We start from the raw sequence: 13,877 nt of genomic DNA, 5'->3' as shown, positions 1-13,877 counted from the left end.
TTTAATAGCGTTTCTTCCACTTCATTCAGCACAGCACAGGGTTACAGTGGTTCTGGCTTCAGCACATTGCAGATGCACATTGTTCCCCACAGCTTCACGTCTGCAGGGTCCCAAGTGGGGCCCCGCCAAGCCGCCTGCTCTTGCCGGCCAAGGCCTCCCGCCCTTGCAGGGGGCTCTCCTCTGGCCAGGTGTTCGGGCCCCACTGCCTTCCCACCTGGTTTGCATCTCCCTCTCTCTTCTTCTTCCCCTCCCTCCTGCCCCCTCTTCCTTTTGTTCTACTCTATCATAATGACTATCATTTTGGAGCACCTACCATGTTCCAGGCACCATGCCAGACGCCTTGCACATAATTTGCCATGTGAGAACACACATAGTTACTGTGTGTGTCTGTGGGTTAGGCGCTCCTGACTCCATGTGGAGTGTCATCAGTGGCATTGAGTGACCCTGCCTCTCCTCCTGCTCTCTGTCTTCTGATACTGCTATACAGAGGGAGTGATCGCTCCTCACTACTCTCTCAGCCCCTCTTACTCCTCCCAGAAGATAAGAAGGATTTAAAATGATGGTGAGAGAACTGGGCCTTTTGTGTAGCCCTGGATCTCCACCCCTCCCTTTCCTTCCCCAGCTCAGATCAAGGCAGGAGGAAGGCATTCCGGCCTGTCTTCTCATTCTGCACACTTCACAGGGCCAGCTCTGCCCTGTCAGGGTAGGCTAATCTAGAGTTGAGACTTAGTATAGGGCAGTCCATGATGTAACCCACCATCTCCACCATTAACTGTCTTAGCAAGGAAGATGATCTTTTTATCTCTCACCTCTTTTGGTTCAGAACTTTGAAATATTCTTTATTAGGGCACCTCAAATTCTTCAAGAAAGTATTTTATCATTAATGTTGAATAGTGGGTTGGGGATATTTGAGCCTTGATGATTCAAATGCAAATGAAATGTGTGTGTGTGTGTGTGTGTGTGTGTTTTAATCTGGGGTGTAGAGAATGTTCAGATAATGCAGGCTGTATCCTGGGCTTGGAGTCTTATAGCTTTGCATCTTTGGTGGCATGGGACATTACATTTGGAAGGCAGTTGCTCTAGCACTTGAGCCCATCCTCCAGCCCTTCTAGCTTTGCAATCTGAGTAAGAGATAATTCTAGGCCTTGATTTCTCCCATCATGGCTTCTGTAATTCCAAGATTGAGGGACAACAATCTGAAGGCAGAAAGAAGGAAGGAAGGCAGGAAGGAAAAAAAATTGAGCACCTTCTTGTTTCCATCTTGAAAAAGCTGCTTTTTCAAAACAAAGACAGAAAATTTATAAAGCATTTGCTTGAGACCACTCACTCCTCACATATGCATATGAGTATGTGCTCTCTCTCTGTCTCTCCATCTCTCTGTCTCTGTCTCTCTCTGTCTCTCTGTCTCTCTGTCTCTCTGTCTCTCTGTCTCTCTCTTCTCTGCCTCTACTCCCCCTAGAAGACTTGGTCCTTATATTTTTGTTATGTGTCCTGGACACAGGGAAGCCAGTGTGTTGGATTTTTGTTTTGAGTCAGCCAAAATCGGGACATTCAGATTGTCAGATTATTTTATTCTTGATTTGTGAATTCATTCCAGTGCTCTAATTTGATTCACATTTAGGCATGTGTTTACTAACTTGGCTTTATTGAAGAGAATAATATCATGTGGACTGTGGAAAGATGATGGTGTTTCAAGTCACCTAGCGATGGCTTCAGAAGGAGAGCAGGCACATAGCTTCCACTCTGAAAAAATAGAGGAGTCTAGGTGCCAGTGGCTCACAACTGTAATCCTAGTTTCTTGAGAGAGAGATTGGGAGGATATTGATTCAAGGCCAGCTTGGGCAAGAAAAAAAAATGAGAGTCCATGTGAACGGGAAAATGTGGGCATGATGGTATGTGCTTGTCATTTCAGATATGCAGGAAGCGTAACTAGGGATTGTGGTCCAGACTGGTGTGGACAAAGAGTGAGATATTACCTCAAAAATAACCAGAGGAAAAATGGCTGGGAGCAGAGTTCAAGTGGTAGAGCAAAACTCTGTGTTCAAATCTCTAGTATTGGGGGCGGGGGAGTGGGAGGAGGAGATGGGAATATGGATACCACTTCATGATTGCCCTTTACGGACTGTCTCCTGATTCAAAGCATTCTACCACTATTTTAGATTGTCATTTCCTTTGAAATATTGATTTATTTCTTAAGGTTTTGATATGTTAAATACCACACAAGTCAGGAGCAATCGGAATAGCAGCAACTGTATCATTCCAGGTTCAAGCTCACCACTTTCTGCCATGCCAAAAGTGTCAGATCAGTCTGTGTTGGATTTACAGGAGAGAAGAGTTAGAATGGAAGATGGTTAGTGGGAGGTATGTGGACACTGACGCTCATGCTAGGAGGATGATAAATATGTCTCTCTTGTTCCTTCTTATTTCTTCATTTCTTTAGCATTACACGCCATGTATGTACTCATAAATATAAAACATGGATATCTCCAGCCTGGACTTAAATTTATAGATTCTTCTGTTTTTTTTGTCTGTCTCTTTGTCTACTCTATCTATCTATCTATCTATCTATCTATCTATCTATCTATCTATCTATCTATCTATCTATCTATCTATCTATCTATCTATCTATCTATCTATCTGTCTGTCTGTCTGTCTGTCTGTCTGTCTGTCTGTCTGTCTGTCTGTCTGTCTATCTATCTATCTATCTATCTAACTATCTATCTATCTATCTATCTATCTAATTGATATGTCTACATATCATCTATTTTCCCTCCTCATTAACTGAAGGAAAAATCTGGCTAGCCCACCCACACTCAAAGATAGCATGTCTTAAGCTGAAGCTGCGGAGCTCTATCCTAGCCCTATCTATCTCAGTAACTCCTTTCGAGGAGTTTGGACCAGACTTGGGAGTCATCTTCAACTCTCCTTTTCATATCCATGTCTTTCTTGTCTGTCAGTATATCTTGTCAGCTCTACCATCAAATTGCATCTAGGCATTGACTCATTTCCCCATACTTGCTGCTACCCTCCTGATTCCAACTGCTCTCATCTCTTGCCTGGACTTCTGCATTAACCCCTAGTGGATCTTCTTACTTCCTCCAATTTCTTCTCAGTCCCACAACCCATATGATCTTGTTAAAATAAGTCAATTTGTGGCACTCTGCTTACAGCCTTCCAAGGTTATTGGTACGATTCCATTGTAAAAATCCATTGTGTGATGCTTCTAACTGCCTCAGTTTCCCTTCTGTTCTCATTTCCTTCTCATTCTGTCCCTGTCACATGGGGCTCTGTTTTTTCTTGGAATCTGACCCCTGATCTCACTCTGGAATTGTGTCCTTTCTTCCCCTACTTCCATGTAGTTCACTCTTCACTTCTTGTAGGTCTTTGTTTAAAGGTGGGACACTTCTGGCTAGTCTTCTAAAATTGTGTCCTTCTCTACCACAGCAAACTCATCACCCTCTCTACTTTATTTCCCTCCCATTTAATCTACTCTCTAAGCTACTGATTTAAACTGTCTCTCTCATGAGAATGTAAACTCCATGAGGTTGAGAATTTCTGTCTAGTTGGTTCCCAGCTATATGCTCAGTAGTTAGAGCCAGGTGTTCAGAAGATACTGGTTGCATGAATAAATGAAAATAAAGAGGGAATAATGGGTGATGTGTATTCTCTCCAGTAGGTATGATGGAAATCAAGCAGTCAACCAATCATTTAAAATACACACAGTAGGCTGCTACTAGTAGTGGTGGTGGTAGAGAGATAGGTAAGGTAATTTGGCTTTTGAACTGCTCCACCAAGAATTAACTTAAGCCATGGCTGTGTACCAATATCAGAAGTGACAGTCATGGAGATTTGTTTTTCTGCTTTTGTTATTATTTAACCGTGTTCAATTGAACGTTTATTGAGTAGAGAGATAGGTAAGGTAATTTGGCTTTTGTCCTGCTCCACCAAAAATTAACTCAAGCCATGGCTGTGTACTGATATCAGAAGTGACAGTCATGGAGATTTGTTTTTCTGCTTTTGTTATTATTTAACCGTGTTCAATTGAACATTTATTTGAGTTACTGCCTTGTCATTATATTGGGAGTTGAAAGTGCAGATATGGTCTAGGTTTTTGTGTGATATAAAACTGAGATAATGAACTTTCATGTAAATGGATCATTTCCATATAGGATCTAAAGAATATGCATAATGATTGAGTTTGCTAAAACAATTTCCATTTCTTCCAGTCATTTTCACCTTAAGATGCCTCTCAGTTTTTGCAGAAGAGTCTATTTTGATTGGCAGTAGAGAAAGAAACAGTATGCATTTTCTCAAGAAGTACAACATCAATAAAAGCCTTCCGAAAAAAAGTGGAGGATATTGTTGCCAGGTAATATTTTGATGGCCTGCCCCTCTTTGTTAACAACTTGCTATTTTCTGTAAATCAATCTTAAGAGTTTTCAGTGTCAAGTGATTTTTCTTTGAAACAATTGACTAATGAAGTTGTCCTTTCTTGAGAGGAGTAGTATAGAGTATGTATGAATGGACAGGCCTGAGTCTTTGCCTGAGTTCCTGTATATAACCAATGGTTCACTCTGACAAACCTGTAATGCTATTTTGAAGTACAGCTCTTCATTTGTCTTCTTTTCTCTCAGAGGACCCCAGTGTGTGCTTCAGTTCTTGATTTGGTACATTGCAGTCAGAGAAACTTTCAGATAAAAACTAGAAGTTTATCTGTTAACTTGGGATTCAGAAAAAAAAATGGTGGCAGTTTGTTGAGAAGGAAGCATCTGTGAAATGGAATCTACTTTTCTACAGACTTACCCAGAGGACAAGTGCTTACCTGTCCAACTTTTGGTACCAGAACTCTTCCCTAGGGGTTCCATCTCCAAGAGTCCCCAAGCCCTATAGTATGCATCAATATCTCCTGCTTCGTGTGTCTATCATACCCTACATTTTCTTCATTGCATTCTACTCAGATTTAGGTTAAACTTGTACATAGTCTCCTAGGTGGCCAAATCTGTTCATGACCTCTGACACCAGTCACAAACAAGCTTCGGGGGACTTGGGGGGGGGTACCCTTGCTTACACATTTTCAGACTTCTTGAGTTTGATCATTCACTAGAAAGACTCAAGGAATTCCCTGAAGCACTGTACTTAACTAGCCAGTAGAGGCCCAAAAGAAAAGGTGTGAGAGCCAGGTGCTGGTGGCTCATGCCTGTAATACTAGCTACTCAGGAGGCTGAGATCTGAGGATCGCGGTTCAAAGCCAGCCCAGGCAGGAGAGACCATGAGACTCCTATCTCCAATAAACCACCAGAAAACCGGAAGTGGCGCTGTAGCTCAAGTGGTAGAGCGCTCGCCTTGAGATGAAGAGCTGAGGGACAGCGCCCAGGCCCAGAGTTCAAGCCCCACAACTGACCAAAAAAAAAAAAAAAAAAAAAAAGAAAAGGTGTGAGAAACTTCCAAACTCCAAGCTTCAGACCTCCTCAGGAGGAGGCTCCCTCTGGTGCATCGTGAACTAAAAAGATGCACAATATTGCTAACCAGGGAAAAATCACCTCAGCTCAGTGTCCTGAGTTTTAAATTGCATTACCTTGGAACAAGCAATGGAGGCATTGGCATTTGGTAGAACACAGTTTGCAGTTGTTTTTTGTTCCTCCATTCCCCAAGGTCAGGCTAGTAATTCTAGGGTCCCCTACTAACTTTGGAATAAAATACAGTTGGTCTTTCTGGCCATCTCCCATTCTGGGTCATTTTGTCAGTGTATGTTACCAGATATAGTGTGAGGTACTCATCATGAGTGAGAAATGTTTCACTCACTTGGAATACCTGGAAGTTGAGAGACTAGCTTTCAGGAACCCAGGACAAAGGCCAACTGAATTCTTTATTATGCACTGCCTTGGTGACAGGGTATTGTGGCTGTATATTTATTTACCTTCTTAATTAACTTCTTGGGTGTAGGGACTATACTTTCTTGTTTATCGTCTGTATTTAATACAGTAGATGCATAAAAATGTTTGCCATATGAACAAAATCCAAATCACAGCTATTGGGCAACTTGTGTTCTGCTATTCATTCTAAATCATGACATTAGGTAATTGATCAAATTCTAAGGCAAGTGTAATTAAGGTGATTGTTCCCATTTGGATTTTCCTGTGCATTACTTGCTGCCTTTTAGCCAATTGCTTTCTTTTTCTTCTTTTTTAATTAATAAGGTTTTTTTTTATTGTGAAAATATGGTACAGAGGAGTTACAATTACATGAACAAGGTAATGAGTACATTTCTTATTAAGTATTGTTGCCTCCTCCTTTGTTTTCCCCTTACCATCCCTGCCCTCCCATCTCCATGACTATACTCCCTCCCCCCAAAGTTGTAAAGTTTGGTTTTCAGCATAGCATCTTGTACATTTCATTGTTGCAATGGGTCCACCTGTATCCCTATTTAAACAATTTGTTTTTTCCCTTCCCCTCCACAAATTATACCAACATCAAATACAGTGAAAACAGGGGTTATACCATGGGGGCGGGACATACAAAGCAACAAAAAATCACTTTATAAATATGTTAGAAACAATAGCAAGAAAGAAAAACCACTGAGTCCTAATCTTGGGGTTCATTTCACCTAACATCAATTTATCTGACCTTTCCTGCTTGTCTCAGACATATACTAGTTATTGCAAATAAGGGAAACCATGGGACCTATATTTCTTTGGGTGCTTTCTTCTTATATTGTATTCTTGTCCCTTCTTCACACTGACTCAAGTCACCTGCTCAACTGTGTGTATATAGCCCTGGCTCTTAGCTACTGCATAGAACCTTGCAGATATTCTCCATTCTTAACTTGCTAAGCCAGGAACTGAACTGCTTGCTTTACTTGTTTGGATTCTTTCTGTTGTGGTGGTCTGACTGTGGTGGGTGACACAAGAGAGTAGAATTTCGACGTCTGTGACTTTGATCGACATGGACATGATTTTCAGGCAAAGATCATTCTTTATGACAAAAAGCTCTCTCCCCTTCTTTTTCTTTATTGTGAAAATACTGTACAGAGGGGTTACAATTACATGGGCAAGATAATGAGTACATTTCTTATCAAGCATTGTAGCCTCCTCCTTTGTTTGCCCTTCACATCCTTCCCAGCCTCCCCCTGCCCCCCACCCAATTCCCCCCCCCCACCAAAATTGTAAAGTTCGTTTTCGACATAAAGACTGACTTGTACATCTCATTGGACTTCCAGTACTTTTATTTTGTGATGACTTTTTGAGGTGCATCATTGACTGCCTCTCTGACTACTCAAAATTGCTCTTCCCACTAGTTAGCCTAAGATCAGCTTTAACCATATTATGCCAAATTTATGCTGAAGGGGGTGGTGGTAGAAAATGTCAGGGGGAATTGGATGGCAGAGAGCCATGGACAGAAAACAACTCCACTGAGAGTCCAGAACAAGGAAGAAGAGCTGGCAGCTATGAATAGTAGGTGATTCTTCCTCTCCAGCAGTGGCTACAGGCCGGTTCCCTGATAAGACTTTCGATATGCCAACTTGGACGTGGCACTAGCTTGCCAGCTGTGAGCACACATTCTTCCTGGCCCTGGCTTCCTCTGGAGTCTAGGAGGCAGTGGAGGAGCAGAGCAGGCTTGAGCTGCTTTGTTGCAACCAGGGGGAAAGTGTTTAACTACATTTGGCCTCATCTCAGCCTGGAATACAATGTGACATCCCTCCAAAGATCCAAGATGGCTTAAGCCTTGTTTCAATGGTCTCTAGCCTTTTGTATGATTTTTAGAAAAGTAAAGATAAGCAAGTCTTTCTTATCTTTATGTGACAATGACATAAAATATATGAAAAGGATGTTGGTTTTATTCAAGGTCATCAAATGTTCAAAGTCCAGCTCACGGAGAACCTGTGATGCGAGAGGCCATGCTGATTCCTTTCTCCTTTTTCACTTCTCTTACCCTTCTGTCCCCTTTTGATGCAGAACAATGGGAAGCCTGAGACAATGGGTCAGGCTATATGGCTTTTCCAGGGCTTGTGCTGTGGGCCTGTGGTGTGCTACCTGAAGGGATGACAGTTCTATGAGAGGTGGGGCAGAGAGGAGCACAGGTCCCCACTAGATCCACCCTGTGCTTGAAAAACTCCCTGGCTATTGTATGTGTGCATGTGTGTGTGTGTGTATGTGTGTGGAGTAACAGTGACATCCTGTGGCCAGTCTGGTTGATCGAAGAGGCTCCTTTATAGATAAAGAAGACCATTTGGTCTGCATGGCAAGGCAAGGTGACAGGGCCCCAGGTGGACTCTTCCCATACAAGAGAAGAGGGTCTCCAAGGTGGGCCTCCACAATCCCATTGCAGCAGCTGTCTCTGAGCTGAGTTGGAGGAGATTCTAGAAACAGAGATGACAATGTCTGGTTTTACGCTTGATCGATTTACATATTACCATCTGAGTGGTGAATGAACTATAATGACAACCATGAGAACAGTGTGGGAAAATAGTGACAAGAAAGAGATATTCTTTCTCTCTTTTTAAACATCCCCATGGGTTAATACAGAATAGACTTGGTTACTTAAAATGCCTAAATGGTTTGACATTTAGGATTTTTTTAAGCCATTTTGGATGAAATAACTTCATTTTGACCTTACTTTACACAGTGGAGGGTAGGGCTGGGGAGAAAACAATGCTGAGCTGGAGTCATCCTGACATTCTCACACACTTTGACTTTGTAAGCCAAGAGTTTGGCTCTGCTTAGGCAGGGCTGGGGAGCTTAGCGAGTCCAGATCTTTAAAGGGTAGTCTCCTGTAGAGTTAAATGGAAGTGGGATCCCAGGGGTACCTGGCTTGGGGATGGTGAATGAACTCTGATCCTTTTTCTGTGGGAACAGGGTGTTGTTTATATGAAGAAGATGCTGTTACCTGAAATACATCTCAAGCTTGGATTTTTTCCTGAGTGTCCCTAGGGTTATTGTTCTAAGAACAGAGAAAGACCTGGGCTTGAATTCTAGCTTAATCATCACTGACTAGCCTTTTGGCTACAGGCATATTCCTGAAGGCGTGGAGTTTGTAAGCTACCGGTCATAGTGCTGTTAGTCATAAGTGCTTAAAAACAAAGGAGGAGGCAACAATGCTTGATAAGAAATGTACTCATTACTTTGCTCTTGTAACTGTAAACCCTCTGTACAGTATTTTCACAAGGCTCAAAGAAACATAGGTCCCATGGTTTCACTTATTCGCAATAACTAGTATATGTCTGAGTCAAGCAGAAAAGGTCAGATAAGTTGATGTTAGGGGAATGAACCCCAAGATAAGTATTTAAATTTTTTCTTTCATGCAATTGTTTCTAACATATTTATAAGATGACTTCTATGTTGCTTTGTATGTTCCTCCCCAATGGTATAACCCCTGTTTTCACTGTATTTGATGTTGGTATAATTTGTGTGTGTTTGGGGGAAGGGCAAAAACAAATAGTTTAAATTGGGATACAGGTGGACCCATTGCAACAATGAGATGTACAAGTTGTTATGTCGAAAAATGAACTTTACAACTTTGGTGGGGGGAGAGGATCGGGTTGGGGGAGGTGGGGGTGGATGGGAAGGGATGGGAAGGGGAAACAAAGAGGAGGCAACAATGCTTGATAAGAAATGTACTCGTTATCTTGCCCATGTAATTGTAACTCCTCTGTACAGTATTCTCACAATAAAAAAAAAGAAAAAAAACATTAAAAATAAGCTCTTAAATCTCAGTGTGTGGAGATGAATTTTGAATGTATGTGATAGTGAGGGCTAAACACTAGTGCATATTGAGACAGCCCACACTGGGAAGCTGGGTTATGGCTGCTGTTGGGGACAGGCATATGCTCAGGCTGAAGGCTCTCTACCTCTACTTCACTGAGAACCAACAATGAGATCTCGGTAGTTGTGGATTGGAGTAGATGTAGGTTGAAGGCAGAAGAGCAGCTTGAAGTCTCTGCCTATTTCTCTGTGTGTGTGTGTGTGTGTGTGTGTGTGTATGTGTGTGTGTGTGTGTGTGTGTGTGTGTGTGTGTGTGTGTGTTCATTGATGCATTCTTGCTGAAGCTCAGCTTAAGCAGTTTTCCACAGGAGGGTCAGTGGTGATGGTTGCCTAGAGGTGATCTACAGTGCTTCAGACAAAATAAAGAAGAAATAAAAGAGAAGGAGCAGGAGGGAAGTAGCCAAGAAAATGCCAATAAAGGAAGGAAATGTAAAGGATTAGTGAAAAGTAAGACTTTCAACACGGAGAATTCTCCTAGGCCATTTTAAAGTTCTCCAAAGTCATGATAACTTAATTCCTGTGTCAATAAAGATTTCACATACTTTTTGTCTAGTGGCAGAAAAAAGGACAAGATAAAGAATCCTCCCACCAGGGAAAAAGCTTGAAGCTTGCATTTTTTAGTACTTAGGTAACTTAATGTGAGAGCATTAAAGGGATGATATAAAACCACCTCTGACTCGTAGCGGATCAGCCAATTTTGTGGGGCAACTGTGATCGTTTCCCCCATCCCTTTAACCTATTTCCTAAGGTTTTCTCCTTCTCTTCCTCTCCCTTCCACTCTAACTTTCTTAGTGTCTCCCCAATTTTGGAATGACTCTTGGCCTACACAGATGGTGTTTACTGACTTAGACTCAAAATCCTCTGCCTTCCAATTTTCTCATGGGTTTCTTTATGGCTTAGCCACCCTGCTTTATAAATTTTTCTCCAGTGTCTCCTTGCAGTGGGACAGATGGATTTCCCACATCCTGGCTATAAAATCAAACACATTTAGTTGAAGAGAGGTTCACTTAGGTATCATTATAGTAACAGAAAAATAATTCTATTGTATCTCTTGGAGACATACAGCATGGCATGACTGCATCTGTCCTTGTTGGGGAAGAAATTCAAGAATTGAAATCCTTAAGAAGGTGTTGGAGAGGCATCTTGGCTTGAAGAAGGCATTGAGGTGGGAAGGCAGAAGTATAGTGTGAACCAACATTTTTACTTGCTTGGATAGAGGCTCCCGTGGAGTCTGAGCCAGCAGTTTGAATGATTTTGACTGCCCCTCCATGTTTCTCCACATTTGGGCAAGAATGACATAAAATGGGCCAGTTTGTTTGTATGACATGTGCAGGACACAGATTTCTTTTGGGAAAACAAATACTGCAAGTTTCTGATGACAGGAATATCAAAGCTGATTGAATTTCAAATTATTTATGAAAACACATGAAACCCACTCTGATGCACTAATGTTTATGCTTTGAAGTTGGTGGTCCAATAGACTGAATGTAGTTCCAGGAGAGCTGTTCATACGCAGCAAATGCCCATATGGAAAGCTCCAGGGCAGCCTGAGGATGAGGCTCATGCATTCCAATTGGCACCTGTCCTCCATATTCTGCCTCCTTCTCTCCCTTTCCCTCCCCATGATCACATTCCTGCTTCTCAGTTTAATTTAAAAAAAAAGGAAGGCTGAAGCGATACTCATGGTTGGTTAGCTCTGATGATCTTCATCCTTCCTGGCCTTTCTGTTGCTTCAAACATGGAGGTGATGTTAAAGGGTTGAAGGTCTTTCCCTCTCATATTAGCCAAAATATGCAGTGTTCTAACTTGTTTCCTGACTGACAAAGGGCTGCTTTGACTCCAGAGGCCAGAAGTCCAAGTTCCCACTGGATTAAACAATAAATGAACCTTTTGAGTCCCCTAATTGAGCAGTCCATAGATAGGGAGATTGCAGGAAGTTCCCAGTGGTCCAATAGTATGATCTGAGACCTCAGTCTTGTTTCTTTTTTCTCTGCTTTAGCTTTACATTATCAGCTTCATCTTAAGACTGGCTTCTCTCATGGTCACAAATTGGCTGTCAATGTCTTTGAAGTAGTTTGTAACTTTGTGTCCATGGAAAGAAAGTGGGGGGGAGGGAAAGTAAGAGGGATCAGGGAGAAAACGAAGGAGGGAGGGAGGGAAGGAGGGGGAGAACAAATGTGAGAGAGTCTTCCAGTTTTCTTTTTCTGGGGAGGAGGTGGAGAATTAAGAGGCGGTATCTTCCTGATTGAATAATGGGTTCCATACCTGCTTACTGCTGAATGCTCTATGATGTGAACGCCAGGTGAGAAATTACTTATGTTGATAGGACCTATTCCTAGAGTTGAGGGAATTTAGAGATGAGGACAAAATGTAAAGTGGCTCATAAAATATGCATAATATAACTGGACTAGAAAAAGATATCTGCTACCCCTTCTTACTCTTTCATTTTAACTAAATTTTAATTTTTATCATCCTATGTGATGATGTAGTCTATACAGTACTAATATTGGTATGTGCACCTTATGAAATCAGCATGCTGGTCATTGGTTATTAGAGTGGTACCCCTGTCTCTTTACACATTCAGGGTAGTATATTCAATAGTATGGCACTGTTGGTGTTGCCTGTCTTGGTAACTTAGTAAAAGATCAAAGATAGTGCTTTGTTTGGTCATGCAGAGGTGATGACTTCTTTCTACAACAGAGTTGGCACCCTGAAAGTCTGGTGGGTGGATAGAAGTGTTGGAAGTTTAATCTAAGTGAACTCATTCTATTCTGGAGTTACCGGTCATGATCTGAACTATTGGTAAAATAGATGTGCTTCTCCAGATTAAACTGGACATTGGATCACCTTTCTCTCTCCTTAACAATCATTATCATTTTCTATACTCGAGAGGAGAAGGAAATCAATCCCCACTAGCCATGTCTGTGATGAAACAAGTTTCACAATCAAACTTTCCAGCTAATCAGGAAATAGGAAGTAGAAAGGTCAAGAATCCTAAGACCAAAGCAAAAATAGAATGCAAACTTTCACCCTCAGATTCCTTTCTTTTCTTTTCCTTTCTTTCTTTTTTTTTTTTTTTTGGGTCCAGTCATGGAACTCTGGGCCTGGGCGCTGTCCCTCAGCTCTTCAGCTCAAGGCTAGTGCTCTACCACTTGAGCCACAGCGCCACTTCTGGCTCAAGCATGCAAGGCAAGCACTCTACCGCTGAGCCACCTTCCTAGCCCCTCAGATTCCTTTCTTAAACAAAAGTTCATTAAAGTGAAGTAAAGAAGGGTTATAAGTCAGATAAAGAGTAAATTTCTTTTTGAACAATGTCACCCCTTCCCTCACTCTCTCCTAGTTTTTCCTTCCCACCCCCATCCAGAAGTTGTATAGTTCATTTTCAACATAGTGTTCAGTGAGTACCACTGCTGCATTTGTCCACCTTATGTCCCTCTACTTCTGTGCCCCATTACCTACCCAAAGACAGAAGAAAACAAACAAGACAAAAATAAAAGAAAACAAAAACAACAATGAAGAAAAACCTTGTTTCCATTTCCTGGAGTTCACTTATTTTTTAAAATAAGTTCTTTATTGTAAAAATACTATAAGAGGGGTTACAGTTACATGAGCAAGGTAATGAGTACATTTCCTATCAAGCATTGTTGACTCCTCCTTTGTTTTTCCCCTAACATCCCTTCTTTCCCACCTCCACAGTTACACTCCCCCCTGCCAGCCTAAATTGTAAAGTTCAGTTTTCAAGATAGTGTCTTGTACATCTCATTGTTACAATGGGTCAACCAGTATCCCTATTTAAACATTTTGTTTTTTTCCTTCCCTTCCCCAAATTAGACCGACATCAAATACAATGAAAACAGAGGTTATACCGTGGGGGAGGAACATACAAAGCAACAAACAAATCACATGGTACACTGTAAGTATGTTAGAAATAATAGCAAGAAAGAAACCACTGTGTCCCTATCTTGGGGTTCATTTCGCTTAACATCCTCTTATATGATCATAGGTACATAGCTTTTGATCTTTTCTGCTTGTCCCAGACATATACTAGTTATTGCAAATATGGGAAACCATGGAACCTATGTTTCTTTGGGCCTGGCTTACTTCACTTAATATATTTTT

This window comes from Dipodomys merriami, unplaced genomic scaffold, assembly GCF_024711535.1.
Source record: "Dipodomys merriami isolate MVZ:Mamm:240054 unplaced genomic scaffold, mDipMer1.0.p SCAF_2, whole genome shotgun sequence".
NCBI lineage: Eukaryota > Metazoa > Chordata > Mammalia > Rodentia > Heteromyidae > Dipodomys > Dipodomys merriami.
The sequence above is the reverse complement of the archived record's forward strand: the minus strand, read 5'-3'. Positions refer to the sequence as shown.